Below are 26,645 nucleotides of genomic sequence, written 5' to 3' on the forward strand. Positions count from 1 at the left end.
TTACATTGGCTTTGTGCTTGATAAATCTTGTCTAGACCTTTGAAATCAGGGTACTTTTTAATTGCTTACTAAATGATGAGAAATCAGTGGCAAGGACCTAGGATATAATTATTATTGTGCTATTATAGCAAGCTAGCACTTGAGCAGGACAATGCTTAGTTTCTGGATCATTTAAGCCATATATACTGGGGAGCTAGACATGGGATTGCACCAATCAAATGGATTTTCACCAGCTCATACTTACACAAGGTACCAACCATAAGATTTTTGTCTGGAGGTAAGTTAAGAATGCTTAGAAACACATACACAAATACTTTCCATAACATGTTTAGGCTAAAATTTTTCTCAGTATCATTGATTGTTTATTTTTCTCTGAATCAAGTAGATCAATATGGAATAGATTATAGGATATATAAAATTATACTTTAGAGATCATCCAATCCATATTTTCCAGAAGAGAAAATTGAAGGTCAGAGAGGAAAGGATGGAAAAATATATCAGTCATTAAAGTTTCCACATTATGTTGAGTCATTTCCTGTGAAAATTTTGACTCCAGAAGACTTTCTTTCTTTCTCCAGAAAACTTCTTCAGCCTAATGAAATCACAAGACTAACTACATAGAATTCCTGAGTAGCCCACAAATTAAACTTGGTATGAATGACATTTGTCAAACATTTTACATATATTGTCTTATTTTATATTCTCCACAACAATGTGAGGTAGGGACAATCAAACCAATTTTACGGAGGAGGAAACCTCAGTTTCCATAGATTAAATGATTTACACAAGGTTACCTAGATGGTGAGGGTCCAAGGAAGGATTCAAAATCAAATCCTCCTGACTTCAAGTTTTGTTTTCTACTTTGTATACTGCTATATTTCTCAACTAAAAGAAAAATAGTTTGAGAAATTCAAATTATTCACAATCAGATTAAATTCTTTGACCATGGGGACAAAAATCAACTATTTGACAAAAAATGCTGGGAAATTTGGAAAACAATATGGGAGAGAATAGTTTTGATCAACATCTCATGCCCTACACCAAGATAAATTCAGAATGGGTGAATGACTTGAATATAAAGAGGGAAACTATAAATAAGTTAAGTGAACATAGAATAGTTTACTTGTCAGATCTCTGGGAAAGGAAAGATTTTAAAACCAAGCAAGAGTTAGAGAAAATTACAAAATGTAAAATAAATGATTTTGATTATATCAAACTAAAATGCTTTTGTACAAACAAAAACAATGTGGCCAAAATCAGAAGGGAAACAACAAATTGGGAAAAAAATCTTTATAACAAAAAACTCTGACAGAGGTCTAATTACTCAAATATATAAGGAGTTAAACCAATTGTATAAAAAACCAAGCCATTCCCCAATTGATAAATGAGCAAGAGATATGAATAGGCAATTTTCAGATAAAGAAATCAAAAGTATCAATAAGCACATGAGAAAGTATTCTAAATCACTAATAATTAGAGAAATGCAAATCAAAACAACTCTGAGGTATCACCTCACACTTAGCAGATTGGCTAAAATGAAAGAAGGGGAGAGTAATGAATGTTGGAGGGGATGTGGCAAAATTGGGACATTAATGCATTGCTGGTGAAGTTGTGAACTGATCCAACCATTCTGGATGGCAATTTGGAACTATTCTCAAAGGGCTATAAAAGAATGTTTGCCCTTTGATCCAGCCATACCATTGTTGGGTTTGTACCCCAAAGAGATCATAGATGAACAGACTCATAAGAAAATATTTATAGCTGTGCTTTTTGTGGTGGCAAAAAACTGGAAAATGAGGGTATGCCCTTCAATTGGGGAATGGCTGAACAAATTGTGGTATATGCGGGTGATGGAATACGATTGTGCTCAAAGGAATAATAAACTGGAGGAATTCCATGTGAACTGGAGAGACCTCCAGGAATTGATGCAGAGCAAAAGGAGCAGAGCCAGAAGAACATTGTACACAGAGACCAAGACACTGTGGTAAAATAGATTGTAATGGACTTCTGTACTAGAATCGATGCAATGACCCAGCACAATTCTGAGGGATTTATGGAAAAGAATGCTACCCACATTCAAAGGAAGAACTGCAGGAGTGGAAACAGAAGAAAAACAACTGTTTGAACACATGGGTTGAGGCGGACATGATTGGGGATGTAGACTCGAAACTACCACACCAATCCAACTATCAAAGATTTGGAAATAGGTCTTGATCAATGACACATGTTAATACCAGTGGAAATGTGCATGGGCTATGTGGGGGGTGGGGAGAGGAGGCCGGGGGGGTGAAGGGGAAAGTACGAACATGAATCATGAAACCATGATAACTTTTCTAAAAAATAAATATTAATAAATATTTAAAAAATAAAATAAACTAACCACAGACAGAAAAAAAAATTCTTTGACCATGAAGTATACCTTCTATAGGATTATCCCACTATTACATGGCAGTAATTTTTATCTCTTGGTGATAGTATGTAGCACATTGAGAACTTTCTATATGAAAGCTTTACCTAGACATTGTATTTGAAGGTCTAGTATTGATCAATATATTTAAAATACTGTCAAAGAATATAAGACATCCAAGGCACGTAAGTGTATCTCATCAAAGATATTTGATTTCCTGTGGCTTGGGATCAAAAGCTCAAAAAAGTCCAGCACTAATATTTCATTGTAAAGTGAAGATGACTTTAGATTCTTGAAGACAACATCGACAAAACTCAGCAGTTTCTAAATCAAACAGCACAGGTAAGTATGGAGAAGCTCATTATTTTTAACAGGATAATGAATTTTGTGGCCATCACAACCAATGAAATGAAAGAAAATGTGAAATCACAGAATACAAAATTATTGTACACTTGTGCGTATTCCCCTAAATTTTCTGCAGTAATGATGATATATTGATACAAAAGGGAGTAAATTGTGCTAAGAATCTTCTAGTTTTTATACTTTCTTTAGAAATTAATTGAATCATTTGCACTTTAAATTTGAAATTGTTATTCAATATCCAACAAGTTGCAATTCTGCTGGAAAAACTGAGTCCATCAATATTGGTGTTCGTATCATAAAAGAAACAAGATGAAAATAAGATGCCATTCAATGGAGCAAGTATTCCCATATTATCCTAAAATAGAGGAGAAAAAGAAGAAAATTGTTTACCTTCTAGCACTGAGAGCAATGAAACATACTTTATTTCATAGGGCACTTGGTTACCTTATCTTACAATGTTTATTATTATATGCAAAAAGACTACCATGAAGACAGTTTCAGCTTATGTGCCAATATCTGTTGCAGTAAAAGAAGAAAAATGCTATTTAGATCAAGATAAAAATCTCAAAGACAAATCAACATGTACTCTGCAGTAATTTCAATAGAAGAGTGGATTTGGATAGTGAAAATACATACAGATGTATATATGTACATATACATACATATATGTATATATACAAATACATGTGTAAAATATGCACATATAAGTATAAATACACATGTATATATTAAACATATATTACTCTATAAATGTCCTCATACATATACCAAGCATGCAAATTCAGTATTCACAATAAGAGAGAACAGAAAATAATCAATAAATCAAAAATGCTGCCTTCATGATTGTAATACATTCCTTAAAAAGAAAATAGGCATATGCTGAATACAGTAAGTGCTAAACTCTGGCTTCATAAAACAAGCAAACAAACAAAAAAAGAAGGGCCATATTCTAACAGACACAAAATAAAGAGATAACTAATTAGTCGTGAGAGAGTCATTTCCAACCATAGGCTAGTTAAAACAATGGTCAAAATCAATACCAATTTAAAAGGGATGGGAAAACATTATATACAATTACAGTAATTCCAGCCTCATCTATTTCAGTAAGCTGTAGGCTATAAAAATTGAGAAACGGATAAAGGTTTTAAAATCTTTCCTATCAATCAAAATTTCTTAGAAAAATGGGTTCATCAGTCATTAAGAAGGGGTCAAAAACACCCAGAAAAGGTCTCAATCCTGAACAGTTGTTTCTTTTTTTACTCCTTATCAGGTAGAGAAACATTTTGGCCAAGAGCAATCCCAGTTTAGAGTACAAGCTCATTTATAAACTAGTTGAAAGTAGTTTGACTAAAGATAAGATTTATTACTCACAAAATGAAAAAGCAATAGAGTGAAACCTACAAAAATCCAGACATGAAGGTTAGCTAATCCAGATCATCCCAAGAGTATATATGGATGAAAATGGAAAGAGTATAACAGATAAATGGAAAATACAACAGATTTGCTAGCATTTCTGAAATGATCTAGTCATTTCATTAGCAATAGTGCAACTACTATATCTGAACAATAGCATTTCAGAATTTAGTGTTCAAAATGAAATAGCCAAAAGAACATTTAGCAAGGTGAAGTTTTGGTCAGGTTATACCTATCTAATAATATTAGTATATTTGACATTTACATATTGCTTTGAGGTTTACACAGCATTATACTTACATTATCGCATTTTATGTGTATAGAATATCCAAAAGAAAACAATGTTACTGGTGACTCAATTTAAAAAAAATAAAGAATCAATTTTCTAGGTATATCATAGAGAGAAGGATATCAAAAGAAAAGAAAAATCACAAATAGCATTAACAAAAATGTATGATTAAAAAAGACGTCAGTATCTATTCACTAATGTGCTGATATTTTGGCACTGGAAGCTGAAGTAAATGATGCATATTTTAGGGTTTTTTTCTAAAAACTAAAGAATTATTGATAAAAAAATCTATATTAATTTGCTAGAACATTCTAGGGGAAAATATTCTTAAGTATTATAGAATCCTTCTCAAAAAAGCTGATAACAATCCTAGCCTATCTCAAATGTCTTCTATGATTATTGTATTTCTGCACAAATTACATACAACCCAAAGATAACCAGAAATTCTTGTTTGTAATAAGAGCATGATGTGGTGTAGAGATATCAAACTCAGAACTGGCCATAAGGACAGGACTCAGATCAATGTGTAATTGGGAAAGATGACAAAATATAAATTAAAAATACAGTACGACATAAATGATGTTGATTCATTGTTATCTAAATTAATATGCAACTCAAAGAAATAGTTCTATCTGAGTTACCATTAACTGTATAGAGAACTGGCCTTGCACTCAGGAAGACTTGGATTCAAGATTTTTCATTGAAATATTGTCTCTCTGACCTCAGGTAAATCTTATAATCTTTCAGTGCCCCAAGACAGCTCTCCAAAAGTATAAATTGAATAGCAAATGACAATCTGCATTGGTAGAAAGAGGTTCCTATGTTTATAGAATCAATGGCCAAAAAACGTTGTTTGTATTTATCGTATTTGGGTTTGAGGAATTGTTCAGAGTAACTATTATTGAATTGTTACAATAATACCTCATCATTGTTAAGCAAACACTTTTTTTCCTAGAAATTACAGAGCTGAACCATTGTGAATCCCTTTTTTTCTAAAGTAAAATTTGTTCTAAGTAAAGTTCTGAGATCTATGTTATAAAAGAGAGTGCAGACTGAACAATGCAGCATAACCATGTTGACAGACTACTAAACTTTTGTTCCTATGGTGTCTTGATAAAAGCCTTTTACAGAATTTCTGAGTTGGAAGTGACATCTGTGGCCTTCTCATTCAACCTGTGTCCCTAAAATTATAAAACTGGACGTAATTTGGATAAATCATTCAAATCACCCCCACCTCACTTAATGTAAATGCTTAATGTAAGAAGATATTTTTCCACTGAGTCCTTCATAGACTTAGTACAACAAAAGTCCATGATCATTTTACATATCTTTAAAAGCCATTGAATGAATTGAAATATGGTGAAGGAACTGTGATTGGACTGATTGAGAAAATTTGGCCATTGCATTTGGGTCATCTATATAATGTAGAATATCAAGCCATTTTGAGACTGAGAGAGTCAAGCAAGAGAGTGTATTGTATAATAGCCAAAGCACTGAGAAACGATTAATTTGGAGAGGGCACTTGAACCTTTTCTTCCTTTCACTAGAGAAGGATAACTTTATCAGCTTCAGAATAATAGATATTGCCTTTTTTTTTCATAGATGCCCTAGTAGTGCCCATGAGATAGCAGCAAATGGCAATGTCTACATAAGGAACTAAGGATAGTAAGATTGCTTTTAGAAAAGGCAGATTCAAGATTCTACAAGGAACCCTACAGAAAAACTATACCACACTTAAGGGGAATATATTTACAACCCTACCAAGAGGATTTTCAAAAAATGATTTTCATATGGGTTTATTTCTTTGTCACATATGTTCTTGCTTCCCTTTGGATTTTGTACTTATGGAAGAGAGTTCATAGACTTTGTGGTAAAAGTAATAATAAATAATAAAAATACAACTTTCCATATCTAAAACCCAGGGACTCTGATCTGGTATAAGAAGGAACTTTAGAAGTCATCTAGTTTAATTCTCTAATTTACAAGGAAGGACACTGAGGACAGAGAGTTTAAATGACTATTCCAAAGTCAAAAAAAGGCAATATCAATATGTATAGTCACCTCTTCCTCTTTCCTACAACCTAAGTAATTTCATAAGTGGACAGTGTCATTGCTGTAGTTAGCATTTTCTCTAATGATATTTAGTTCCTTGTAATAAAATACAAGTACCATGTATTGTATTTTTTTTATATTGCCCATAGTACCTAGGACAGTGTTGAGTATACAGAGGGAGTATCACAGGCTTTACCAATAATACTTGACGAATGAGTTTGAGAAGATTCTTCACCATATGGAGACACTTTACATGTATTCATTTTATATTTCATTTGATTTGCACTGAATTCAATTTTCAAAAAGTGATTTGCACACAACTTTCCATAGATATAATATATATCACATGAAGGAAGATGGGAAAATCTTATACAACTGGAATATATTGTGTTTTGATTGGCTGACAGCAAACTAAATTATAAAGACATGAAATAAAACAAAAACTCAAGGGGAATTCCTAACCTTAATTTTGGTGGTTACTACAAAATCCTATTTTAAAGACTTCAGGGATCCTCAAAATCACCATTTGGAGGAAAACCATAGGCTGATATGAGGAATTTAAATATAAATATTTTCTGACACCCACTACACCCCAAGATAGTGGCATAAATCCATGAAAAGAAGAGGTAAGATAAATTTGAGGAAAATGGAGGTAGAAAAAACCCCAAACAAGTGTGGTCCATTTAACAAATGAAACTAGATGTTATTGAATACATGTAGATGGTGGTTTATTCCTTAAAATAATATTCAACTACACTGACAAGTTACATTTTATTCATATATCAGCTTGAGCATTTAATGCTTCCAGTTCTCTACTGAATATGGTGCTCTCTATCTTTCTATATGAATTGCTAAGTATTACCTTTAAAAAAATCTTCTAACAGTTTTCTCGCCATGAGTATCTGCCATCAGATACTTATCTGGTCCTAAACTATCTTTCTATCTTTCTCTATAATCAACCACATTCTCTAAGGCCCATTTTGGGATTTGGAAAGAAAGGCAAAAATATACAATAAAAAAAACAAGTTTCATATAGAAATTATAACACAAAACTCCATTGTTGAGAATTCAACATTTACAGTGTAGAATAGTTTGGAGGAAATTTTTTGTTTTGTTTTGTTTTTCAGTATGACAAATAGGTTTGTCATTACTGTTGCAATTATGATTATAGGACATTTATCTGAGTGACATTTTTGGTAAAATATTTTATTTGGGGAGATGCCTCCAGAGGATTAAAAACTCATTAATGGCTTCAGTCTCAACTTCTTATGTTAAGCACTCTACACTCTGAGTACCATGCTGCTACATACTTGTCACAAGAGGCTAATTACAAGTGCAAGAACTTATATCTACCCTGGGAGATTAAAGCACAAGATATTAAGCTGAGTACAGAGCTATCAACAACAATTGTGACTTACTATGAGCTCTTGGGCAAGTAACTTAACCTCCATTATGTTTCAGTTTCCTCATTTATAAAGGAAGGGTAATGGCATTGACTTCTCTCACCAGGACTATCACACAAATTAACTTAGTAATTATTGCAAAATGCTGTAAAATTCCAAGGACTCCCTATAGATTTCTCATAAACACAGTACACTCATTTATAAAGTCAAAGTAGAGGGTGGTCCATTTAACAGGAAGCATGTGGACAATCTGCTTAAAGCCAGCCAGTGGCTGCAGAGGGAAACATTTTAACATTTTATAGGGCTCTAAGAAAATACTTATGAATGCCTCTCAATTTTTTTAAATTTTGTTTTCCAAGTTAAGAACAAATAAAATTAATGCAGTTATAAGACTTTTTTAAAAAGCAATCCTTTATGAGCCTTTGGACCTCTGACTATTTCACTAACATCTACATAGAAAAGAATGCAAAGCATGATCACTTTTAAATTTGTTATGATTCTTTTGGTCTCCATTTGTCCTTTGTAAGTTTTTGATCAGCTCTCATTTGAAAAAGGTCATTCACCAGAGCAAAATAAAATCATTAACAGAAGAAATTCTGGAGCAGTTTTTGTTTATTTGGAAAAGTTACTTGAAATTTGTAGTCAAATTATTTGATCCCACAGTAGAATTTGATGATCTGACCATTTCAACTGTTATTAAAGGTTTGCACAAAATGAAACTATCCCTTAATTGTTTTAGATTTTTAAGTAAAAAATACTATATTATATCTCCTCACCACCATTAAGAAAGGGACCTTCAGCAGTTTGCAGTTATTTTTTAAAAGAAAAATAATGCTCTAGTTACAATATTTATTATATAATATAATTCATAATATCCATATTTCTTTCCATCTTACTTCCACTGGTTAGATCACTGGTTACGTTCAACTGTAATATAGTATTCAAGTTCATTAATTGAATTGGAAATTAAATATATCATATATGGCTTGAAATATGCGATTTGTGAGCTAGAACTCATAATAATTAAAATGTGTGGATGGAGTCCATCACATACATTAGTCTACTACATTTTCAGCTTGTTGAAAAGGCCCAGTCCAAACTGTTGATTTGACCATATAGTCATCAAGACACTATGGGAAAAGGGGAAATGGAACCAGTTTTAAGGGGGAAAATATATATGGAGGAAATATTCTTTTAGATAGCTGTCACCTAGGATACATTTGTTGGATTAAATGACCTTTGGTGGTCCAAAGATTCTTCATATCCTCACAGATGTGTGATCAGAAGACTTTTGAAGGATGGCCCACTTCCTGTTCCCCGGGTATAATATTGCATCTCCTCTATTTCTACCTCCTATAAAGTCTCCCCCCATGACTCAAGAGGTCTCCAACTTTACCTCTGTCTCCTGAAGCTTCTAGCTCCTTTCAAAGTTCAGTTCTAGTGCTAATTCTCCCTTCTACCAAAAGGCCTTTCCCAAGTCCCCCAATTGTTAGAGCCCTCCCAAATATTTTGCATTTATGTTCCTGTTGTTTTTTCCCAGTAGTATATGAGCTTCCCAAGTGTAAATGTTATTTCATTTTTAACTTTTATCTCCAATATTTTGTCCAATGCCTGGCACACAGTAGGTACCTGAATTAAATTACTATCCTGTGAAATTATATCCGCTGTTCTCTGAATATGCAACTAAAAGTTTATTCTCTTCTCCCAGACACTAACACATCAGAAACAAACTGATTTCATAATGATACATATGTGCTGAAAGTGATGTGTTGATTATGCTTATGACTCTAGCAAGAATATTATATTATCTTTCAAAAATAACAACTCTACTTTTTTATTATTCTGCAATGTTATTAAAATATCTCCCATTACCATCTTCCTACAGGGCAGAAATAAATAGTCAAGGAAAATAAGTTCTCTTAGGAATTCTCTTTTCTCATTTCCATGGAAAAATCACAATCTTAATATGAAATGTATTTGTTTTCTGTTAAGGCTGGAGTGTTTCTTGCCCCAATTCACTGGCATCTCTTCCACTTACTTCATGCTTAACTGCATATCCTGGGGCTATGGTAATTTAAACACCCTTTTCCTGTCCATTGTGAGGGTCAAATGATGGCTGCTGAAAAAAAAATGGACACAGAAATATGAGATTCTAAACATGCCCTGTCCACAGTTCAGGCCAGGATATGGTGCCTAAATATCATCCCCGAATTCTGCTAGATCAAGTGAAATATCTCCCATGAAAATAAAGCCTCACAGTTTTCCGGAGGGAAAATGATCAATAGGAATCATTGTGCATTATATTACATGTTCCTTGAAGAAAGGAATGGTATTTCCCCAGTGCCTGCTCCACTCATTCTGCCCGGCCATCAAGTATAAGGCTGGGCATAGGATAGTTGTTTACAAAGTTATCATTGAATTAAGATGAAGCTAAGAGAAATCACCAATCCACACTCCAAGTGGATACAATAATAAACTAAAGGTGGATCTAACCAGATACCAACTCACTACACTATACAATCTTGTCACTTAAACTATCTCTGCCTAGATTTATGTGTGTAAAAAACAGGCACAAAATATACACTCTTGTAATCCTACCTTTGAGTTTTATAGTATTTTCCTCAATACTTTTATATTTGTAGTTCTATTTAATTCTTATAATAGTCTTCTCTCACAGGGATATTCAAAGACCTGTAAGTATGTAATCCCATGGTGTCATAAATGCACATATGGTATACATGCACATATGTGTACTTATAAAATTACATGAGTCACACATTCACTCAGATTTACTTGGTTCTGGCCTTGGTCACCCTTTATTCCTGTCTGCTATCCTATTTCTAAAACAGCACAAGGGAGAGTTCAGAAAATGGGCAATTCAGATAACAAGGTAGTCAATACACTTTATTTTCCTTCTGCTGGTATCACTGTGCAGACTAAAGAACCAAATTCTCACTATTGCTCATAACTGGTGCTGGTCAGCTCTTCACCTACTCTGGAAAACTTTCTTTCTCTTCTACCACTTACATATCCTGTTCAGCCTTTGTGAGCTCCTTATCAACTCATTCCTTAAATCATTATTCCCACTCAAAACCAACTCAATGACTCCAACTATCAAGCACTCAACACAAATGCCCTTTTAAACACTCCAGTTTTCAAGCTCTCTCTACCCCACAGTCATTTTCTGTTCAAATTTCTTTCAACATAACTTCCAACTAATAGAAGCCATACACCTACTTTCCTGATTATCTTGAATGGAAAAAAGAGGAAAGTTATAGCTATATTGAAGTCAAGCTCCAACCAGATCCTCTTTTGCAGACATGTTCCACTTTTAATATAAAAGCATGTAAACTCATGGTCAGGTGCTCAATATGGTTGTTATCTAAGAAGAAAAGTCAATGAGTTCATTTCAATCATTAAATAAGTTTGTTTGTTTTTTAGAAATCATAGGAAGTCAATGGTTGAGAGGTATGGATTCATCTTCCTTTAGGGCCCCTTCCAATACTAAAAGCTCATTTTTCTATGACTTTACAAATGGAATAAAAAGATAATAGTTCAAAAAGGAAAGAGAAAAGTTATTGCAGAGGAAAATATGATATGCAATCATAGTCAAGCCAAAGGAAGAGAATAATGTAAGTGAAGAAAAATCTTGAAATGAAAGTTAGTACATGATAAAGAAAAGGTTAAGACAATATATTTCTAGTACTAGTTCTATGGCTATGGGTTTCTCTTTCTAGGAGAAGAAAAGGAAGGTTGCAGTGGCAAAGAAGGGGGAGCAAAGAAAGAGATCTTTGAGGGGAAAATAACAGTGCAAGGAATAATTACTTTTTAAATAATTATTCAAATGGTTGATGATGATTCCTTTTCAGGAGATGATTTAAAGGGGAAGTCAAAAATGTCCACTTGGGGATTGTGCTGTAGAAACTCTGATTAGAAAATTACAAGGGAAGAATTAGGGAGAAATGTTTGCAGAGATTCAAACGTAAAAAATTAAATTTGGGCTTTATGGGTCGGGAAGTGGTGGACATGTGGAAGGCAACACATGTCACCAGGATTAGGGACATGGCACCCCCATGATCTTGAAAACCCACTTAAAATTTGGCTGCCCTCCCTACACATCAGAGAAGTCTGAATTTTTTTCTTTCTCTTTTATGAGGGTCACTAAATTATTGTGAGTTATGAGTCACTAAACTTTTAAAGATATCTTTACATTTCTAGCCTTTGTGTATTCCCTATTAGCTTTTGCATTTTTTCACAAACTTTAACTTTTTACTTATGTTAACTTTAAAAAAGAAATTATATATTGATTTATGATATTAAAAGATAAAAATGTCAATATGGTATCATACTGTGCATATATTTTATACATTTCTAAGTCTCTAAACTTGTTCTGTTTTGTATGTTGACCTTCTCATGTCATCTGTGGCTTCTGTAAAACTTCCCCAAAATTTTAATTTAATTTCTTAAACTGACCTATGATATAGCAAAATCAAGATGGAGAATATTGTGATATGGAAGAGATATCTGTGTATAAGAAAAGCATATGAGAAATACTGGTGTGATTGTATAATAATATCACTTTTGCTTAAGGGAAATATATTACATAAATGTTGTTTGGAAATATGGTGACGGTTTAGAAAGGCAAAAATGAATGCCAATGAGGCTCCATAGATTTCATGGGGTAATGGAAGAAGCTTACACCATACACCAGTCCATTTCTTTCCTTCAAAAAATAAATAATGAAAAGTAAGTCTGATCCAAACAAAAGCACAGAGCTCCAAACTGAAGAAAGAGGGTTCTAAAAAGGAACAAAGAAAGGAGGAATATCAAGGGGTTTTGGTACCATTAGGATTTATGCCTCTCTCAAATATGGGTTCAGAGAAAATAGAAAAGGGAGAAAGATTACTTTGTATAGGTTTAGAGACTTTCATTCTTAGTATCACCATGTTATTCTAGAATCAGATTTATGATTTTGTCAGCATATGGAACTTCCAATTAAGAAACTTTGTACCAACACAGATCCATACCTGCTCCACAATATAATCTTGCTTGTTCCCTGGAGCACTGATGTTAAATGATTTACTCAGGCTTACACTTCCAGTATATATCAAAGGCTGTTCACTTCATGCCTGCTTGGGGTATCAGCTCAAAACTTCAATGTGTAGTATAAAAACAGATAGTAAAACCTGAATTCAAAAATTGTCTTGTACCCTTAAAGTTTTTCATTCTCTGTGGTTCAACTATGCTTTGCCTTGACATCAATTAAAATTATGGGTAAAAGAGTCCTTCTTATTGACTCAAACCCTAAAATGTAAGAAATGAAAATTTATTCTTTAAAATGTATTTATACACTCTCTTGGTACTCTCTCCTTTTTAAATGAGGGCATCCTATTCAAGACAGTATTGTCCCAGAAGGGTCTCATATTCAGCGCCTGTTTCTTCTATCAGAATGTGCTATTGGCCAGCTGTCCTATGGGAAAAGCACCGAACAAGGTAATCCTTGCTAAAATCTTTTGTTTTGACAACAGTTTTGACAGCTGTCCTGTAAGGGTGGGGAGAAGAGGATTATACTTTAACACTTGATCATATTCATCCAAAGGAATGGGTCACTAAGGTTGAAATTTCAATCATCAGCAACAAGCCAGTAGGGAACATGTTTAAGAATAAGCTCTTTGTGCCCCCCCCCCCTTTATATCACACCATAGAGGCAACCACGGAAGTTGTGTACAAATATAGGTAACAGGGAAGGCAACCTTTGACTCTTTGAAAGAAGAAAAACTTGGAAAAAATAGTAGGAAAAATGGATAGGCAAAATCTCATCAACTGGGATTCCCTAGATTTTGAATTTATGATCATTGGATGTTGCCTAGCCTGAACTTAGCCTAAAGATATAAATTCGTTGTAATAAAGACTCATTTTCTACTTTATTAACACTTCCCTTTGCTGAGCTTCATTCAGACTTGGACTATTTTCAGGCTTAGTGACAATGTAGATGTGCTCATTTCCACAGCTACCTTGAAACCTTTAAGCTGGCTCAAAGGTTAAGTTGTCTTGTGAAGGCAGATATTGATTTGCCTTGGGGCCCAGTGACTTTTTATCCCCAAATAACATAAAATGCACAAAGGTTGAAAAGAACAGCAATTCATGAAAGTGCTTCCATCCAGATGAAGTTTCAAAGCGTTCTTCTCTTTTCTCTTTTGTGAATTATTGATCAACTAACCTGTTGTTCTGTTAGACTAGTTTTCTGCCCCTTTGGTGAGTTTTTAAGAATGTGTACTATTTTCCCTGGGGAAGGAGAAGTCCTTTCTGAGACCAAGAAACTCTTCCACATAGGAACTACCATTATGCCATCCTTCCAATCATTTTCCTTCAGCCAGTTTAGCTACTTAAATACACCATACCAAATAGTTACTCCCTGCTTGGCCCCTTAAATCACTTCCTCAGTTATGAAGTCTATACAACTAGAGAAATATGTCCTGAAAATGTCCACAAAACATTTTAAGCCAATCTCCTCCTGAGATATGGTCAACCGTGGCACCATTATTCCTAGAGCACAGTGAATCATGGAATCTTTGAGTAGAAAGAGATCTGACAGGTCCAACATGATCCCTACTCCCATGATGCAGTATCCCTTCTAAAATGTTCCTCACAACTAATTATCTCATGTTTCGTTAAATACCTTCAGTGCCAGAGAACTCACTACCTCAAAATGCTAGCCATCCTAAGGCACACTACTTTATTCTTTGGCAACACAACTTTCTAGGCAGCTTTCTTGCAAAAGAGTTGGACTCCTCCTTTGGAGACAGCTAATTCTTCTACATAATTGTCTTTATTTAGGTTATAATGACAAATATGCCCTATTGAAAAGCATCATGAACCTAACTCCCATGACCTACCCTTATTGTTCCTCTACTTTAAAACCAATACACAGTATTGAATCAAAGATGGATGGTAAGAGTTTTTGTTTGTTTGTTTGGTTGGTTTTTTAAGCATCGTGCACCTGTGGATAGAGTTCTGGACTTGGCATCAGAAATAAATGGATTCAAATCCCATTTCAGACATTCTGTATTCTGTATAATTCACTTAATCTCTATGAGCCTCATTTTCTTCTTCTATAAAGTAGGCATAAGAATAACACCTACCTCATAAGTTTGCTTAGTGTTTTGATCTGTTTTTGTTTTGTTGGATCCATATATATGATTTCAAAGATGAGAGAAGGAATTCTCTCCACCGATGCCAATCAATAGCTCTTCTATAACTAACCTATAGTTAGAGCGATGACTGGGACACTGCTGGCTAAATGGCTTAATAATCAGTGTTACATAGCCAGTATAGGCTAGAAGATGCACATGAAACAAAGTCATTGGCCCCAATGTTTTTTTCTATTCACTATGACATCCTGCCTTCTCATATGTTATGAGATTCCAATAAGTAAAAAAATATAAAATTCCCCTTGTTAAACTGAATACAGCATTCCGAGTTCTGTCAGCATAGTTAAAGCATCTTGAGACTTTTACTAGATTTCTTCTGTTATAGCAGGCTGAGAATACATTAGCATTTGGGCCTGCCACCTCATGCTACAGAGATTGAAATCAACGATTCCTAAATGCACACCCCAACTCAGCATGTGAACTGCCTAAACCACTTTTCTTTGAAATTGAATTTTTTAAACTAATTTTTTTAAACTGAAGTTCAAGATTTTCCATCTGTCTTGATGACATTCTATCTCTTTAGATTTAAACCATTATTCAATCTATCCAAGATAATCCAATAAGAATTTATCAAATACTTACTACTTTCCAGGCTCTAGTACTAAGTGCTGAGATTACAATTTACAAATTACAATTTGTAAGGAATTTTAAAACTAATGGGAAATGGGGGGGGGGATGATGACATCACACAAAAGGAGGCAAAAAAAAAGCAAACAGATAGGAAGACTGCAAGGAGTATGCAATGTGGGGATAGATTGTTCCATAGAAATGAAACCAATCAGAGTAGCAGATGCAAAATGGAATGAGTTGAGTTCAGTTTCTGTTCTCTATAAAGGAAAGCTTTGGGAAGAGTTTGGTATTCCATCCTCCAATCAGAGATGGGAGGAGGAAGGAGAAAGTAGTGTCAACCAAGGCTTGAATTAGTAGCATGGTGGTGAGATTAGAGGTACTGAGAGAAGCAATGAGGGTATTTTATTCTGTGGAGTTGAAACCAAGCTGAGCAGGAAATTAGTACACTGAGATTTGGGGGCGGGGACCTCTTGACTCTGTTATTTCTTAGATCTGTGCCCTTCCAATTTTATAGCTTTGCATTAGCTACAGATTTACTGGGTGTTCAATCTGTGCTTTCCTCCAAGTCACTTATAAAAATTTTGAATAAACCTAGGGTGACAACAGAGCTTTAGGGCACTCTATTAGAGACTGGCCCTCAGGCTTATATTATTCAGTTAATCAAAATTTTGAGGGTATTATTGTGGGAGGGTTTAATTGGACATGCAGCTTTATTTATTTTTCTAAGTTAATATTTTATTTCCCCAATTATGTGTAATAACAATATTTACATACATTTCTCCAAATTATAAAATCCAAATTGTCTCTTTCCAGTCCTTCCCTCTCCTCCCTGAGATGGAAAGAAATTTGATTTGGATTATACCTGTAAGATCTTGCAAAACGCATTTCTCTATTAGTCACACTATAAGAGAATTCTTACATAAAAGCAAAATCCAAAAATAAAAACACACACAAATAGAGTGAAAAATAGTATACTTTGATCTGCATTTAGACTGCATCAGTTTTTTCTTCTGGAGATGAATAGCATTCTTTTTCATAAGTCTTTCAGAATTTCCTTGGATCATTGTATTGTTCAGAATAGCTAAGACTTTCACAGTTGAATATCATACAATATTACTGTTACTGTGTACAATGTTTCCTGGTTCTCCTCACTTTACTCAGCATCAGTTCATGTAGACCTTGCCAGGTTTTGCTGAGATCATCCTGCTTATCATTTCTTATAGCACAGTAGTATTCCATCATAGTCATATACCATGATTTAATCAACCATTCCCAAATTGATGGACATGACTTTAAATAACAATTCTTTACCACCACCAAAAGAACTGCTGTAAACTTTTTTGTACCAATAGACACCCCCATTTTCATCACTTTGGTGTATAGACTTAGTAGTGCAATTAGTGGATCAAGGGATCTGTCCAGTTTTATAGTTATTTGGGAATAGTTCCAAATTGCCCATTATCACTTGAGGGTGTTGTTTTTAATCATTTATTATTCTAATTTTCTATCAATTAACCTATTCCATCTACTATATTGACAAGAATGTTGTGAAATGCTTTGTTCATAGGCAGATTTGCTCTGTTGATAACATTTTCTTGATCCAACAATCTAATACTTTTCCTTCAAATATTAAAAACTGAGTTAATTTGGCACAAATGCATGACAACTCCTTCCCTTTCCTAGGACTCACAAATCAAACACTTGGAAATCTGTTCTATACATTTGCCAAGAATTAGCTTCATGTAGAATCCTCAAGAGTTTGCAGATTCTTCAACATCTCACACCCTACACCAAGATAAATTCAGCAAGGGTGAATGACTTGAATATAAAGAAGGAAACTATAAGAAAATTAGCTGAACATAGAATAGTATACCTGTCAGATCTATGGGAAAGGGAAATTTTTAAAACCAAGCAAGAGTTAGAAAAAATTACAAAATGTAAAATAAATAATTTTGATTATATTAAATTTAAAAGGTTTTGTACAAACAAAAACAATGCAACCAAAATCAGAAGGGAAACAACAAACTGGGAAGAAATCCTTATAACAAAAAACCCTGACAGAGGTCTAATTACTCAAATATACATGGAGTTAAATCATTTATATAAAAAATCAAGCCATTCCCCAATTGACAATTGGGCAAGGGACATGAATAGGCAATTTTCAGATAAAGAAATCAAAAGTATCAATAAGCACATGAGAAAGTGTTCTAAATCTCTAATAATTAGAGAAATGCAAACCAAAACAACTCTGAGGTACCACCTCACACTTAGCAGATTAGCTAAAATGATAGAAGGGGAGAGTAATGAATGTTGGAGGGGATGTGGCCAAATTGGGACATTAATGCATTGCTGGTGGAATTGTGAACTGATCCAACCATTCTGGATGGCAATTTGGAACTGTGCTCAAAGAGCTCTAAAGGACTGCCTCACCTTCAATCCAGCTATAGCATTGCTGGGTTTGTACCCCAAAGAGATCATAGATAAACAGACTAGTACAAAAATATTTATAGCCATGCTTTTTCTGGTGGCAAAAAACTGGAAAATGAGGGTATGCCCTTCAATTGGGAAATGGCTGAACAAATTGTGGTATATGTGGTGATGGAATACTATTGTGCTCAAAGGAATAATAAACTGGAGGAATTCCATGTGAACTGGAAAGACCTCCAGGAATTGATGCAGAGTGAAAAGAGCAGAGCCAGAAGGACATTGTACACAGAGCAACTGATACACTGTGGTAAAATTGAATGTAATGAACTTCTGTACTAGCAGTAATGCAATGACCCAGGACAATTCTGAGGGATTTATGGAAAAGAACGCTACCCACATTCAGAGGAAGCACTGCAGGAGTGGAAACACAGAAGAAAAACAACTGCTTGATAACACGGTTTGATGAGGACATGATTGGGGATGTAGACTCGAAACTACCACACCAATGCAACTATCAACAATTTGGAAATAGGTCTTGATCAATGACACATGTTAAAACCATTGGAAATATGTGTTGGATATTGGGGGTGGGGGGTGAAGAGGAAAGTAAAAACAAGAATCATGTAACCATGGAAAATTTTTCTAAAAAATAAAATATTTAAATTTTTAAAAAAAGAGTTTGCAGATTCCATGTTCTTCCCCACCTTTTTTTTAAAATTGGTATAACATTTGCCTCTCTACTAAAGCAACTATGTACAGTGACTAAAATGTTGAGCCTGGAGTCAAGAAGTCCTGAGTTCAAATTCAGCCTTAAACACATACTATTTGTGTCACCCTGGGCAAGTCTATATCCTCAACTGTAAAACAGAATAGTACCGATCTGAAAAGAATGTGCATAAGTCCATAAACTCTGCATTGCTTGGATCCCTCATAAAATGTTGTTTCAAGTTAGGGATTCTCTAATCAAAAAAGAAAGCTCTAAGGTAGAAGCATCTCCAGAGTGAAAAGGTTTCTAGAACAGAGGTGGAAGATTATGGAGAGCAAAGAATAGAACCCAAACTAGAATACCTTTTAAGGAGCTAGCTACATGCTATATTGGTTCAAATTGTGGATCTCAAGAAGCAGAAACCCATATCTGCAGGACTTATCATTACTGTATAAACACTGCCATATATACAAACACACATATACACAAAACAAAGATAAAAAAAAATAGCATGAGCTTTTGCCTCACTGTTACCCTTCAATCCTCTCTTGACTCAGAATCAGAGTAATATGGAATATTAGGCCAGAATTATATCTATTCCCTTAAATTTTATTAGTTTACTGAATACAATTGGCTTCAAACTAACTTCTGATCATTTTGTCACTTTTTGAGGAAGGTGGATATATCACAACCTGAGTGAAAATCCAAGGTTTGAATTCCTTCCCATCAAATATCAGGTCCACAATGAATAGATAGATAGATAGATAGATAGATAGATAGATAGATAGATAGATAGATAGAAAGATAGATAGTGAATAGTTAAGAAATGCATTTATCCAAATCACAGCAAACCATAAATCAGAGAAAGTATACATAGAAAGATATATATGTGTGTGTGTGTATATATATATATATATGACAAGAGAATGAAAAAGCTCTCTCAATGGTAGTAAGATAAGTCAGCTCAACCAAGAAAAAGAGTTCCAGATCTCACTCAAGGGGATACTCCCTGCAGTCTTTAGTGTAGCAAGTTGGGGACAGGGATGTGATGGAGATTGCCAGCTCTTCTCCTGTCTTGCCAGTCTTTTCCTTCAGCAACCTGAAATAGAGTTAGTTTCTTTTGTCTTCCCTCTAGAAGCCAGAAGTACCCAAAATGATTTGAATCTTGAAAAATATTTAAGACGGCTGGAGCTTTCCCACCCTCACCAACTCACATCCTCCATTCACTTAGGGCAGGGACTTACCTTTACCAATGAGGAGAGAATCCCATACCAAAAGGCTTAGAAACAAGGGTAACACTAATATTCCTAAATTGACCTGTATCCTATAGTTGAAAAACTTAATGAGGGAAAGCCAGGTGGTCAAGTAAGACTTCTCTATGGCAGAAGAATCTGCTACCTTTTAGTCAGCTAGTCTAGGTGGCTTTCTTTATGTGTCTGTGTTTGTGCTCTCCAGTGCTGAAGTGCACTCAGAAAAGTGTTAGGGGCACAATTTTCAGATCATTCTATCTTTTTTTGAAAGAGAATGTGAAAATTCATGGTTAAGTAAGTGTCCAGGAAGCTTTCTTAGTTTGGCTATGGCAGTTTGAAGTTCATTTTGTTTGCCTTGTATATGTTTCTGTGATGTATATGTGTATATAATATAAAAAGGAATTCTTTATTCTTTTTTTTATTTAACAGGGAACGATGTGGAGGCCTTCTTACCATAGAGATGTGTAGGGATTTACCAGCCCACAGTGACAGGAAGTAGAAACTCTTAAGGGGAAAAGGGAGGAGGGTAGAAGGAAGGATTGATGGGAGAAAGGAGAGAGGAAGGTAGAGGAAGGGAAAGGAAGGTAGCATCCCCAGCCCTGGCAGGGGGAAATTTACCTGAGCCTGTTGGAGTTCAAATAAAAGAATAGAGAGCAACTTAGCATTTACAATAGCTAGGTTTTATTTAAATTAGAAAAAGGAAGGTCTAGGTAGGGAAAAGGGGTCTCCCGGGTAGAGTCAGCCAGCCTCCAGGCTCAGGAGAGTTAGAAACTCCAGGGTAATAAGCCCCAAAAGGCACCAAACTTTCTCTTTTATACTTTCTCTGAATCCTCCCACAAAGGAAGTGGGAGGTGATGGAGGGAGTTGTAGCAGGGAGCCATGGGAGACATAGTCTTCCAGGGCTTACAATAATTTTAAATGACACAAAACATTAGAGATAGGAAGGAGGAACCATAGAGACAAGGAAGAACCATAGAGATAGGAAGGAGGAACCATAGAGACAAGAAGGAGGAACCATAGAGACAGGAAGGAGGAACCATAGAGACAGGAAGGAGGAACCATAGAGACAGGAAGGAGGAACCATAGAGACAGGAAGAGAGGTAGAAGAAGGATATAAAAGGGATTGTGTCAGTTGCTGACAGTTGGGCTGTCAGTTGCTGACAGGGCTAGCAGTCTCCATATCAACACCAAAAACCAACAAATTGCAGTAACATATAGCTCACACATCTCTATAATTTCCATATTTTAAGACATTCTGTAGAAATTTAAATCTTATTTTCAGACATAGATTTCTGAAATAGCTATTCTCTTCCTATTTCTGAAGTCTTGATTTTCAATTAGTAGCAGAAAATAAAATTATACCTTATCATTCTAAGGTTAAATTATACTGTCGCATCATAGTTTATAGGTCTAGATTTAGGAGGAAATTCAGAGATATCGCAAACAATTCACTCATTTTCATAGCTGAAGAAACTAGGATGAAAAGAGGTTAATTATTTTCCAGGATAATACAGGTAGTGCCTTGTAGTTGGGATTTCAATAGTGTTCCTCTGCCTCCAGAGACAATATTCTTACTACTATTCCATTGATGTGTTTAGGTCTTAAGTTTCTTGCCTAACTCTTTATAATTCCTAAGCATGCTACATGTTTTCTGAAGGCATCATGTGGCATCACACAAATAGACAGGATAGAGCTTGGTCAGCAGATTTGACAAGCAGCAGTAAAGTTCACTGTCATATCCTTGACATATTTCCCCAGGAAGACAACCTGCCTACTGATAATAAAAGTCACTCCAACAAGGTATTTTTCAGTGGAGAGGCACGGATCATAACTTGTGTTTTCTTTCTGTAATCATCATTGGATAATATTTCTACTCATTCCTGTAGATCATTATTGTAGGAAGCCTTGCCAATCAATCTCACATACCCTTTGCCATCCTTCCTCTCTCTTTCCAGTTCTGGATGTATAATCAAATCAAATGTCATTGCCCCCTGGAAAAGCAAGTGCATCAACTCCTTTATGGTTCTACCCACCATCCTTCTAACTTCATAAACCAAAATATCCTTTTCTGGCCACCATTCTTCTAAATGTCTCATTTCCACTTTTATATTTTAAGTCCCTGAGGTCAGAGATTCTCTTCTCTTTTGTATTTATATTCCTAGGACTTATCTCAGTGTTTGGTCCAAAAAAAATGTCATTAAGTTTTCATTCATTCATTTAAGGATTCATTAGTTATATATCCTTTTCATCCTTATGTATCATGGCTTTTACTTCCAAGACTCCTAATAACTATTTCAATTTCCCTTTTCTTCCCTATGAATGACTTATTTATTAATTTCTCCCCAATGAATGACTTATTTATTAATTTTCCCCCTATGAATGACTTATTAGTTCTCTCAAGGAACACTTCATTTCCCTCATAAGCAAAGAAGAGGGCAATTATTCCGCTACCCCAGAGATTCCTTTTCTTTTAAAGCCTTACCTTCCATCTTAGAATCAATACTGGTGTATTGGTTCCAAGAGAGAAGAGTGGTAAGAGGTAGGCGATGGGGATTAAATGACATGCCCAGGGTCACACAGCTAAGAAGGGTTTAGCCCAGGGATTCTTAACCTAGGGTTGAAGGATCTCTGATGGATCTATGGATAGATTCATGAACCACACAGATAGAAAAAGAAATTGAATCTTTATTTTAATTACCTGTATTTGAAATTTAGCATTTTTGTCTATTATCTGAAACTTTTATTCTGAGAAGAGACTCATAGACTTCACGAGACTACTTAAATGGTTCATGATATGTCCAAGAAAAGTTAAGAAACCTTGCTCTTGCCCATTCATCTCCTCTTCTGATAGGAAGACCCACATGACTCTATTTTATTTTTTTTCTGCAAACAAAGTTTTTTTACCTGACAGTAGTAGAAACAGAAATATGGTATAATCTCTCTAAGTCATTTTGAGAAAAAGGAAGGAAAAAAGAGAAAGAAATGGTTGTGCTATAGTGGACACTGTATCAGGATCCAATTATCGGCTACGTGACCTTGGACTAAATACTTCATCTCTCTGAGTCCCATCTATAAAATGGGGACTGTTACCTGCATTACTTACTGCACAGGCCTGTTGTAAGGATCAAATAAGATAATGTATGCAAAGTACTTTATAACCATTACACAAATGTGAGTTATTATAGATAGATCGTTATTCCCCTGGAGTCAATGAAATCACAGTGTCAGCTTTTGGAACATTTACTAGGACTTGCTGCTAAAGTGAAAATAGCCCAAAGTTCTCCCAGTGCCCTCGGTGACATTGAGCTTATGTTCACAGATAGAAGATCCTATTTAATAGCAGCTTTAGATGTTTCCTCCTTGACCCATGTCTGTAGTTCACAGATTTGATTTTTTTAAGACTAAAATAAATTGAGAAGTGAGAGTTTAGAAACATATATACCTCATACAGCCCAAAGCAAAAAACATGGTACTTATTCATGAACAAATCAGAAAGGATTCTTGCAGAATGCAGAGAAGAACATGATTCAAACTGGACTCTAGGATGGATTTTCTCACATATTTACTAAATGAATAGAAGGATTTTTTTAAATAGTTTGGGTATTTATTGGTTTGCAATTAAACTCATCAAAATTATATAATGATAATGCATAAAGGAAAATAATGTAGTTTTTTGGTTATATTTAAGTCAAAGACATCCATCAATAGACAATCTGCACATATGAATATTCCAAAAATTTCTCCATGCTGTCTATCACTTCTAGCCTCTTATTTCTATTTGGCTTAAAGCCCTTCTCATTTGGGTCACAAAACCCTATAGGCCAGAAAACTTGGTCAAAAAATTGCCTCCACTTCAGGGATGGACTTACACATAGGCAAGATGGGTAGTTATCTAGTAGTATGAATCAGGTAAAAAACTCATCTTCCACTGACTAACTAATGCCTAAGACTCTCTTTGGACAATGAGGAATGAGTCTGAATGACTAAACATACTTTTTCCAGGCATCATTCTGCCAAATTAAAATGGAAGTAAAAGTGACTGATGTCAAAGAATTTCATTAGAACAGATCTTATAGCAAAGGGAAGAGAGTATGTGTAAAAATTGGATGAAGAGATTAAGTCTCTCTTAATATCTTAATTCCTACCATCTCTGTCTAAAGTGTCTAACATGTTAACTGTTACATACGGTCTACTTGAGTCTGATGGAGGCATGAGTGGCACCTTCTTTTAATCTCTAAGTAACTACAGTATCTTACTATTAATCTCACAAATAACGATTTTAAGCATCCTTAACCAATAGGGAAGAGCTCATAACAACAACAAAGATGGCAAAAACATTAATACCCATTTTCCTTTTTGCTACTAGAATTGTCCCAAAGATGCTTTCAGTAAGCTTACAGAAGATGAGCTTTCATCCCAATATTTTCATTCAATTACAAAAGCTATCATTCTAGCCACATGTGCAACCAACAGAACATTAAATATATAAGATAAAAGGACAGTGTCCTAGGATTGTTTCTATCTGTACTGCATTTGCAAAGAAGAGAATGAGATAACAACAGTAACAACCCTCAAAAATCATTCATGTTATAAAATAGGGATTCTCAAAGGAAAGTAAGGAATGCCAAACTTGTTCATGGTTACTGGGAAATTACTATGTCCTGAGACTGATGTCCAGTTAGATATGTAAGAAGGAAATTTAACTAAGCAGCACATCATTTGTATTAGCTTAAGAATCTCTTTAGTCTGATACTTTGCTGTTGTGTGATTTGTAATAAGAATATAGTCCCAGGCAAGAAACCATGTATATAACCAGATTAAGAGTGTAGTCCTGGAATAATACCTGAGTTATAATTTTAAATATATATATATATATATATATATATATACTTGAAGTATATATATATATACTATAACATTATATACATATATAAAATGTTATAGTAATTTTAAATGTGTATGTTATATTAATCATGTTAATATTTTAAATCTGGGTTTATGTATTTATTTTATAAAGTACTTTATATAAAACTAATTCGTGTAAGAGACTACAGGGACCAGAAAGTCACCCAAACAAAGATCATGGAGGACAGAGGGCTCGTGGGGGTTGCGAGAATGTCCATGAACTAGAAGTCACTGTTACTCATGTCAAGAGTGATCCCTGTAAGTCTGCACCCCCACTGTGTAAATTCCTCTTTTTGCCTTTAAAAACTTGTCAGTGTCAATGGTCAGGGCTTCAGGTGTTGATCTGGGGGGAAACCAGCAGATTTTTTTTTGTCACAATAAATTCAGATCCTTTCTCAGAAACATCTCCCAACATCTTATTTTTACAGATACTAGAGATGCCATTGACTGAATTAGCACCCCATCTGGTATAACCAAACTGCCTGTGTGAATTATAGAAATATAGAATTGTAGCCTGTAGCAAGGCTAAGTACAGTCCCGATTACAAGGGGTAGGCTGAGGTTGTTCAATCTCTTGAAATTAGAGGAGTATACCTAAGAAGGAGATATGGAAACTTTCTGGTCATCTATATAGAGAAAGAAGACATATAAGAAAAGAGAACATTAGCTCAAAACAAAACAGAAATACCACTTATCAACATGCTGAACTACAGAACAAAAATTACGTACAGGAAAGCAATTTTAACTAGCTTCTCTTCAAAACCAGAGAGCAATGGAGCTGGATAAAATCCATAGCCACTGGTTCAAGTACTTCATAGTGGTATATGAATTACTTGCAAAGCACTTTACCCATTTCCTCTCTGATTCAAGTCTGATCCCATCTTTCTTAACAGAAGGCATCACATATTTATTACCATAAAATAAGAACACTAGAGAGATCTTCCAAATATAGTCCAATTACATGGCTATGTACTTTACACAAAGCATTCACAGCTTATATCATTCAAAAAATCTATCACCACTTACGAGGAAACAATATATTGTTTTTATGGGGCAAAAGGAGTATGTTAAAAAGTCCCAGAGGGGTACAGAGCAATGCATCATTGATTTTGTTGTTATTGAACAAGCCATCCAAAAGCATCGTAACTTTTATATCACTTTTATTGATTACCAGATAGTTTTTTTTAATTTAGTTCCACTTTCATTGTGTAATTATGTACCACAAATATATGATAGATCAAAGTACAGCAAAAATGGTGCCATTTTTGAAGTACACATGAAAAATTATTCTCTTTTTGACCATGCCTCCATCAAATTAATGTCAAGATAAACTGATTAAAAAGATTATATTGATCCTTTGATATATGTAAATGAGGCTATGTTATATTGATCCACCAAAAAGCACATTAAAAAAGCTAATTGGATTCATAGAAATTTTCCCAATGATTTCAATATGTAATTTGGACTTTGTAAATGAAAAAATTATTAATGTGTGCCAAGGAATAAAATCCAAAGGATTTGTATTGAAAATAAATAACAAATCTAATCAATGGAACAAGGTAATATTAATATATTTGTTTTCAAGCCAATTGATTCCAGTATACTGCTATCAAGGAGTGAGGCTGAGTGTGTTAAGAGACTAAGTGGCAT

This window comes from Gracilinanus agilis, chromosome 2 (assembly GCF_016433145.1).
Source record: "Gracilinanus agilis isolate LMUSP501 chromosome 2, AgileGrace, whole genome shotgun sequence".
NCBI lineage: Eukaryota > Metazoa > Chordata > Mammalia > Didelphimorphia > Didelphidae > Gracilinanus > Gracilinanus agilis.